This window comes from Hordeum vulgare, chromosome 1H, assembly GCF_904849725.1.
Source record: "Hordeum vulgare subsp. vulgare chromosome 1H, MorexV3_pseudomolecules_assembly, whole genome shotgun sequence".
Taxonomy (NCBI): Eukaryota; Viridiplantae; Streptophyta; class Magnoliopsida; order Poales; family Poaceae; genus Hordeum; species Hordeum vulgare.
The window spans coordinates 341,647,573-341,655,477 of NC_058518.1; the positions used below are offsets into that span (position 1 = coordinate 341,647,573).

The 7,905-nt window shown below is 47.0% G+C and overlaps 1 long non-coding RNA gene across 1 annotated transcript; it reads right to left on the minus strand.

Annotated features, from left to right (window-relative positions):
* Nucleotides 1-6,946: 6,946 nt before the first annotated feature.
* Nucleotides 6,947-7,612, minus strand: LOC123410591. The gene is made up of 3 exons (XR_006613056.1): nt 7,542-7,612; nt 7,093-7,178; nt 6,947-6,983 (listed from the first exon to the last, which is right to left on the minus strand). It is a non-coding gene; the product is annotated as an uncharacterized LOC123410591 (long non-coding RNA).
* Nucleotides 7,613-7,905: the final 293 nt, after the last annotated feature.

A 7,905-nucleotide genomic window follows, 5' to 3' on the forward strand; every position in this document is an offset into this window, starting at 1 on the left:
TCCGACACTCCTCCCAGTCGCCGTAGACTCCGGGAACCTTACCCTTGTACACAACATACGACGGCATCTCTACGCACTAGCCAAACAAAACGTTAGTAGCAATTCACAGAGACATACAAGTTCATTAAAGTTTAATATTACAACTATAACAACACGATTCATGGTCCTACTAATAAATAGCATCGATTACATATAAGTTGAACGACTGTCCAAACCAAAGAGACATACAAGTTCATTAAAGTTTAATATTACAACATGAATTAGTAGCAATTCACGGGAACGTGGATGAAGCCGCCGTCTTTCGTGATGGTCATCAAATTGCGGTCATTGTCAGCCTGCATTTGTAGCGTTGTATCTATCTCACTATTGGACAGTTGAGATCTGAGGTAGAACTGCCCCGAGGTACGAAGGACATCTTGATGGATGATTTCCACAAACTCCGACTGGATGCGAAAGAATTCTTGTCTGATGTCCGCATCCTCAATTGCCGACAAGCGTGCGGCCCAATCTTTGAGATTATTTGGTAGCCGAAGGTGATTACTGTCCCGTATGATCGCCCGCATGTGATGGAGGGCGTAGTAGGCATCCTTCTGACTGCCAGGCGTCTGCTTGGCGCAGGGGAACGTCGTATTGTGGGTGAACACGTGCTTGCCATACCTAAGACTTGTCCTGCTGAAGGTGCCTCCAGAGTTGGCGTAGCCGGGAAGAGCTTCATCAAGAACTTTCTTGATATTTGTGTAGTCTTTTTTCGACTGACGGTCCGAGTCGAAATACGTGGTCGTGGAATATTTCGGGCTTAAGAGGATGAGTGTGCAACGTGTGTCACTGCACAAAACACGGAATGTTAGAAAAAAACAGAACGATCAAAATCTAAGAAATCATATGTTACGGGGCGATGAGGTGATAACTTACCAGGGAAAGTAAGGCACGAGGAAGTTATCCTTATCTGAGTTTGCCAGAATGACGCCTTCGAGGTATGAACTCACGATTTGCCGGTCCCCAGCGCTGCCCAAGATCTTGGCACGCATACAGAAGGGGTCGACTATCACTAGGTCCGGGGTCTTGTCTCTAATGATTTGCATCTCCATACTCGGCGAAAATAGCCGAACGAAGGTGTAGTGCAGCGGATGAAGGTTAAATATAGCGAAGATGTCAGCAAACTGCAGGACGATCATACCCCCGATGTCTCTATCGACAAAGCCCTTGCCCTCTGGCACCTTGGCCACGAAAACCGGGTATGCCACATTATTCTCGGAGAGACACCGCTTCTCCAAACAAAGAACACTGTCATGCAGACTCCGCATAGCACCGGTTGCAGCATTGAGAAGATTAGTTGGTAGCATCGGCCTACCCGCCACATGCACCCTCCTCGAGATATCCTTAGGTGAAGGTGGCCCGTCCAGAGCATGGATCATACTCGGTGCCGGCTGGCTCGCACCCTTGTTAGTCTTTCTTTTCCGTCCCTTCTTCTACTGATGTAATGGGATCGAGTTCTGCTCAGAGACCACCTTCTTGAGTGTGTTGGGGCCAATAATATTTCGCACCTCGGCTATCTGAGGCTCGATGAAGGCGGCAGCTGGAGGCGTCTCCTCAAAACTAAACACTAGACAACGCCTGTTGCAATTGGGTTTCTCCACGGTACCAGCTAGATCGCAGTCGTCTTTTGCAGGGTTGGGTTCTTGAGAAGGAGGCCCCAAGAATTCCTCACCGTACCCATGTTCGGCAAAGTACTTATCGACCTTGGTAAATGTACCATCGTCGTCGTCGTCGTTGTCCGGATCATGTGCCATATGCATGTCCGGTAGCGTTGCGGTGGTCTTGCCATGGCTTGGCACCGGCACGACTGGTGGTGTTGTCTGTGGGGTGGTGTCCCCCGCCCCCAAACAAATCTGGCTCTTCGGCCAAAGCAAGGGCCAGCTTAAGCAGGCACAGAGGGTCATCACATCATCTTTGTCGGCCCCAGCGGGGTGGAACGGAGGTAACAAGTCGTCGCAGCCTCGCAGCACCCGAACCTGTTGAACCCTATACGTGGTGGGTGGCATCGGTTTACCGTGGAACATGGGGTTGCCCGGTTGAACGATTCTGCCCTTGGCGACATCGATCAACTCGCTGCCCACGAAGTGCAGGAGAGTGCATGGAACGTCGGCGCCGGCGCCCTGCGAAAACATGTAGGGCGTCAGGGCATGCCCAATCAAAGGCAAGGAGATGAAGTCATCGGCCGAGAGAGGCTCAGTTACCATGATGGCACCGAGCTCGGCTAATGTCGAGGCACCGCCAACGGCGGGCGTGCAAGTGACGGAGGGGCCGCTTGCTGCCAAGGTGCGGGCCAGCATATTCTTCGCACACCCGGGTGCATTAATAAGGTCCAATGCCCGTGCCGGCGCCAGAGACACCAATGGCACCGGCACCGGAGACACCAATGGCGCCGCCTGCGCGTTGAGCGAGTTGCTGGCCGTGAAGCTGGGAATCGGGGGCGGCCCCTGTTGGCCGCCCGCAATCCACGCCTGCAGCCCCTCAATCAAGGTAGGCACAATGGCGGTGATGACCCCTTGGTGTTGCACTAGCTCTTGGACCATCTCCGGAATCCGCACCACTTTTGCCTTTAGTTCTTGAACCTCGCGCGACTGGCTTTCCAAGTTGGTATTTCTCTCCTTTCGCCCACCAGCGTTATAGTATGAGGACCATTTCGTGGACAAGCCTTTGCCGACCACACGACAGCTGACGACGGCTTACTAGACTTATCCTTGTTTTTCATTACGTTAAATGCCATATTTAAATTGGTGTCCCAATGGGAGCTCTGAGACGACCCCGCGCTACTGCTTTCAGTGTCCTGTGGAAGGAATGAACCATTTAGAAATTTGGCTTCATTAATTAGAATGCAACCATATGGAGCTAATTACGTGGGGTGTATTCCTTACCACAACAAGCTCAAGCGCCCTGGTCTTCGCATCCGTGGTAAGCTCCTTTGTTACCGGGTCCACCTTGTACCGGGCCCTGACATAGTTCCTGGTCTGCTTGTCACCGTATTTCTCGAAGCGGGGTGGTGGGCCTTGCTCGGCACGCTCCGCGTCCTCCTTGTCCCATATAGGTTCCGCCACTCTGTAACCACCGGGACCGAGTTGGTGGACCCCTAAGTTCAACTCCTGCATTTCTTTCCCCCACTAACTTGATTCCGCGGTTGCCTTGCTCTCGCACTTGATCTTGAACTCCTTGTAGTTATCTTCGCTGATCAAAGGATTTTTTGCCTTGATCTTCTCATAACTATCACCTTTGTCAATCATTCTCTTCACCGCGCTTCTCCAAGTAGACAGGGCCTTTCTCATCTTCGTGAGGGCGGCACTGTTCACTTTATTCCTTGAGAGGCGTGTGTTTGCGACGTGATCGAGGAACTTGTATCGTTCGTGCAGCTTCATGAAGAGGAGGTTGCGCAAATTCCCTCGGTCCTTATGCCTTAGGTTCTCGGTGTTGATCGAGACAGTGCTCCGGAGAATGCACCCGAGCTGAACCGCGTACCCCTTAACTATTTCTTTGGGCGCCGTTGGATACCCATCGGAGTTCACTTCAGTAAATTCCTCCTTTACGGTGCTGAGCACGTTCGGGCGCCGGTCCTTCCGTTGCCTCTTCGATTGGCTACCATCTATGCGTGCGCTGCCATCATCAGTGGTGGCATGCTCGGCGGCACCATCAGTGGTGTCATCCCCGACGCCACTAGGGGTTGTGTACTCGGGATCGGTGTCTTCCGCGGCGTCCTCATAGCGGTGAGGTTCTTCCTCCATCTCCTGGGATAGCTCCCAGAATGCCTTGCCCGAACCGCTGGCCTCATCATTGTGGGACATGTTTCGCTCTAAATAGGAAAAAAGTTTGGTCAAAAAGTTGGTTATTGTCGAGGAACAAGATCATGGTCTCATCATTTAGGGTTTGTCGACACCGAGGCATCCTAAAAGCTAAGCTTTTATCATTTAGGGTTTGTCGACGCCGATGCACCCTAAAAGCCTAAGCATTCATCATTTAGGTTTTTATCGACACCGAGGCACCCTAAAAGCCAAGGTATTATAATTTAGGGTTTGTCGATGCTGAGGCACCCTAAATGCTAAGTTAAGTTTTCACCATTTAGGGTTTATCGATGCCGAGGCACCCTAGGTTGACTGATATATATGGGTATCTTCTAATAATATACCCTATCAAGAAAAGGGAAGGAGAATTCTAAGTTGGGCCTAATCACTTGGCTCGATTGCCACCTATGGTTTAATGCAGCAAGAATAAAGGGGCAGTTGATCCTACTTAATTAAGTACTAAGATACCCCGGGCCATGCATTAGTCGCAAGTACCCCATATGTCCTATTTTTAGCAAAGTCATGCTAAAATTCACGGAAAATTTCAGCATGACCTTTGCTGACAATAGGACATATGGAGTACCCGAATTTGCCGGAACGAAAGTTAACCGACATTCCGGCAAACTCAAGGGCCTCTCAGGGTACCTGCAAAATCATCACGACACGATGCTCGGAGACAAAACCCAGCAAACTAGCACCACAATGTGCCTCTACTTTCATATGGATGAAAAGGACACAGACCATATTGTCCTCTGCTTTCATATGGACAAAAATAGGTCACCCAACAAAAAATCATCAAGAGTTTAGCAAGTATGTACCCTCAAGAATGAACATATAGCAATATCTGTTGTCCCCCCATAACATACGGAAATCAAAATCAGCTCAATTTAGATGACTATCTAACTCATTTTTCAGATAGCATATGTAAACGGGCCAACTCAAAATTCTGAGCCTAGCTAACTCATTTTTCAGATATAAGCTTGCTTGTTTTCCATTATACCTGAAGAAATAGCTGCTCCTGCTCCTCTGCCCGTGCTGCTGATGCTCCTCTTCCGCTGATCCAAGTGACTGTGATGTGCTGTTGCTGATTAGAACAATTTTGCTCCTCTGCACTCTGAAGAAGGTAACTCCGTCAGAGTACTGTACCTGAAAATTAATGAAGTTGATTTAGTGTTAAAATTAGGCATGCGTTAAGTATGACCTTTTGACAGTGCTAACCTGCAGTAAATCATCGGCCATAAAAAGCATACACAGAAAACATCAAGCTAGCACAACACACAAACTACATACATGAAACATGAAGCAAACAATAAATGACTGAACCTAGGTAAATCTAAAGGGAAAGAGCAAATGAGCAAAAAAACAAAGCATATTTGTAACTTTCTATATACATCAATAGCCTAATCCATAAGAAAGCTGCTATTTTACGGTCCTATGTTAGTACACAAAGCCAGAAAGAATTTGGTGGCAGACAGAATATTTCAGGCTTCCCTTTACATATACGTAATGGCAGTAGCATATACGAAATACATATACCTTCAAGTTTGTTACAAAGAAAACCCAATTAAGCAGCAACTAGATTCGACTGAAACAGGAAGTGTGCTTCTGACAAAGTGAGTCATTCTGGACAAGTGTTGACTGATCAGTGGGTTTCACACTATTTTTATATGTGACTATGATAGAGATATTTCCATCCCACTATTCCACTCATCATATGTAACTGCATCTGTCTTTTAATTTTATAAACGATGTTAGAGTTGTAAGCAACATTTCAGAAACCTTGTTTTAGTATTCTAGTGCTAAGCAGATCAACCTATTTTATCTGCATTTATAGTTTCATGGAGCAAGACGATTGCAAGATGCAATAGTGTTAGGATATCAACTACAAAGGACTCCTGGGAAAGATGTGGGAATTCCTGACTGGTATTCTCTTAATGGCACAGAAATTGGTGCCCATCCAGTCATAGAAAATACTGGAAATATGAAAACGGCAGAATCGTGAGTTTATCCTTGTGTTTCTCGTATGTTTGTAGTTCTACAATGATCAATTTCTTTTACTGACATACCAAATTTGGTTCTGGTAGATGTTGTGAAGACTTTGAGATACTCCATGGGGACTTACAAGGATTGAAGTAGTGAAGGAAAATCTCGGATTGTCCAGATTCTTCAATGAAGAAAAATCTTATAGCACTAATGATTCTATAGGAACACCGTAAGCTTATTTTCATGTCAAGTGTTATATTTCCTAAGCAGATAGTTCTTATTTGCGTTGGGCACAGGGATTATCAGTAACATACCCGTTGTGTCATGCTTGCAGTGGATACTTGCCACCGGAGTTTATAAATGAAGGACTAATCTCCAGTAATGTGGACATATTCAACCTGGGTGTTGTGGTTATACAGATAATTGCAGGACGTACAGGCTACTCCAGAAGTGCTCAAACGACCTCCGATCGATTCACTAAGACTGTAAGAATTGCGTCTACTAATTAAGATAGCACTTTTGTATATTGTCACTGGTACTTGTCTGTTTTCTTCTATCTAATACACTAATCACTCGGTGTGTTCTGAATTGGCAGGTGCATGATAATTGGATGGATAGGCTACAATCAACGGCGTCAGGGGATTTGTTGGAGTCGTATTTTGAGCAAGTAAAGACATGTATCGAAATTGCTCTAAGTTTTTTGGATGCCGATCGGCAGGAAAGACCAACTATAGGGGATATTGTTAATAAGCTTACTAGGACAGAGACACTAGAAAACTATCATGAGGCATTAATTGACGAGGTACGATCAACAATTGCTCTAAGCTGTTTGGAGGATGATCGGCAGAAAAGTCCAACTATATGGGATATTGTTAATAAGCTTACATGGACACTAGAAAACTATGATGAGGTATGAATTCGCGAGGTACGATCAACAATTGCTATAAGCTGTTTGGAGGCCAAGTGGCAGAAAAGGCTAACTATAGGGGATATTGCTAATAAGCCTACTCGGACAGAGACACTAGAAAACTATCATACCTTTGAAGAGCTTATCTGGACTTACTGGAAATGAATTGAAGAATAGGTGCAATCCCGAGAAAGAACTACTGCATCCTTTTCCAGATCTTTTGGGAGGTTGATGATCTCGATGGCATCAAATGGGCATTTCTACGGCAAGGATTAATTGCACAGCAATGAGAAGACTAAACAGTAGAGCACATACAAAGACCATACAATTTAGTAGTTGTGTTGAAGTTGCAAGCACATATAGATATACCTTGACACAAATACCACAGCCAATGCACAGATCCTCAGAGATGAAGGAAACCTTTGACGTCGGACCAACTTCAATGCACAGCTTCCCTGTGCAACAAATTAACCAGTAAATTGTCGTAATCCGCTTTAATCAGAATATGCCACGGACTCAAAGCCGGAATGTACACAATCAGAATAAGCATCCATCAGGATACATTACAAAACGTCACAAAAACTGTAGAGCTAGTGTACCCAAACAGAATAAGTGATACTCTACAAACATGCACGCCAGTCGTCCTTGACAGACTACAATAACTATAATCAATCAATCAATCGGTGAGCCTGCCGTCTGAAATTTGTTCTGGGCATGAACATTGTCTCCAAAACACAACCTTTTCCTCACCACCAATTCAGATCGCGTCATCAAAATATTTCCGAAGGCATAGTACTCTACTGTACTCTTTGACTTACTACAAGGATTAACAGCTATGGAGTAGTGGTAGATCGGAGCAGATGCAGCTGGTAGTGGCGCTGCGCACCGGGAGGAGTGGACGACGGCGGCAAGAATCAGGCCACCAGCGACGAAGACGGACGAATGGGGTGGCCCAAGCGCGGCCGTACTATGGACGCCGGCGCCAGAGACGAGCAGAAGGGGAGCTGTGGAGCAAACCCTAGCGCCGCCAGAGCTTGTTCATAGTTGGGCCGAGAGGAGAAAATGGCTGCATGGACGAGGGTGGGGGAGGGGGAGGACGGTGGCGGTGGCGGCGTCTCCGTGGGTGGCGTCTCCGTGGACGAGGGTGGGGGAGGGGGAGGGCGGCGGCGGCGGTGGCGTCTC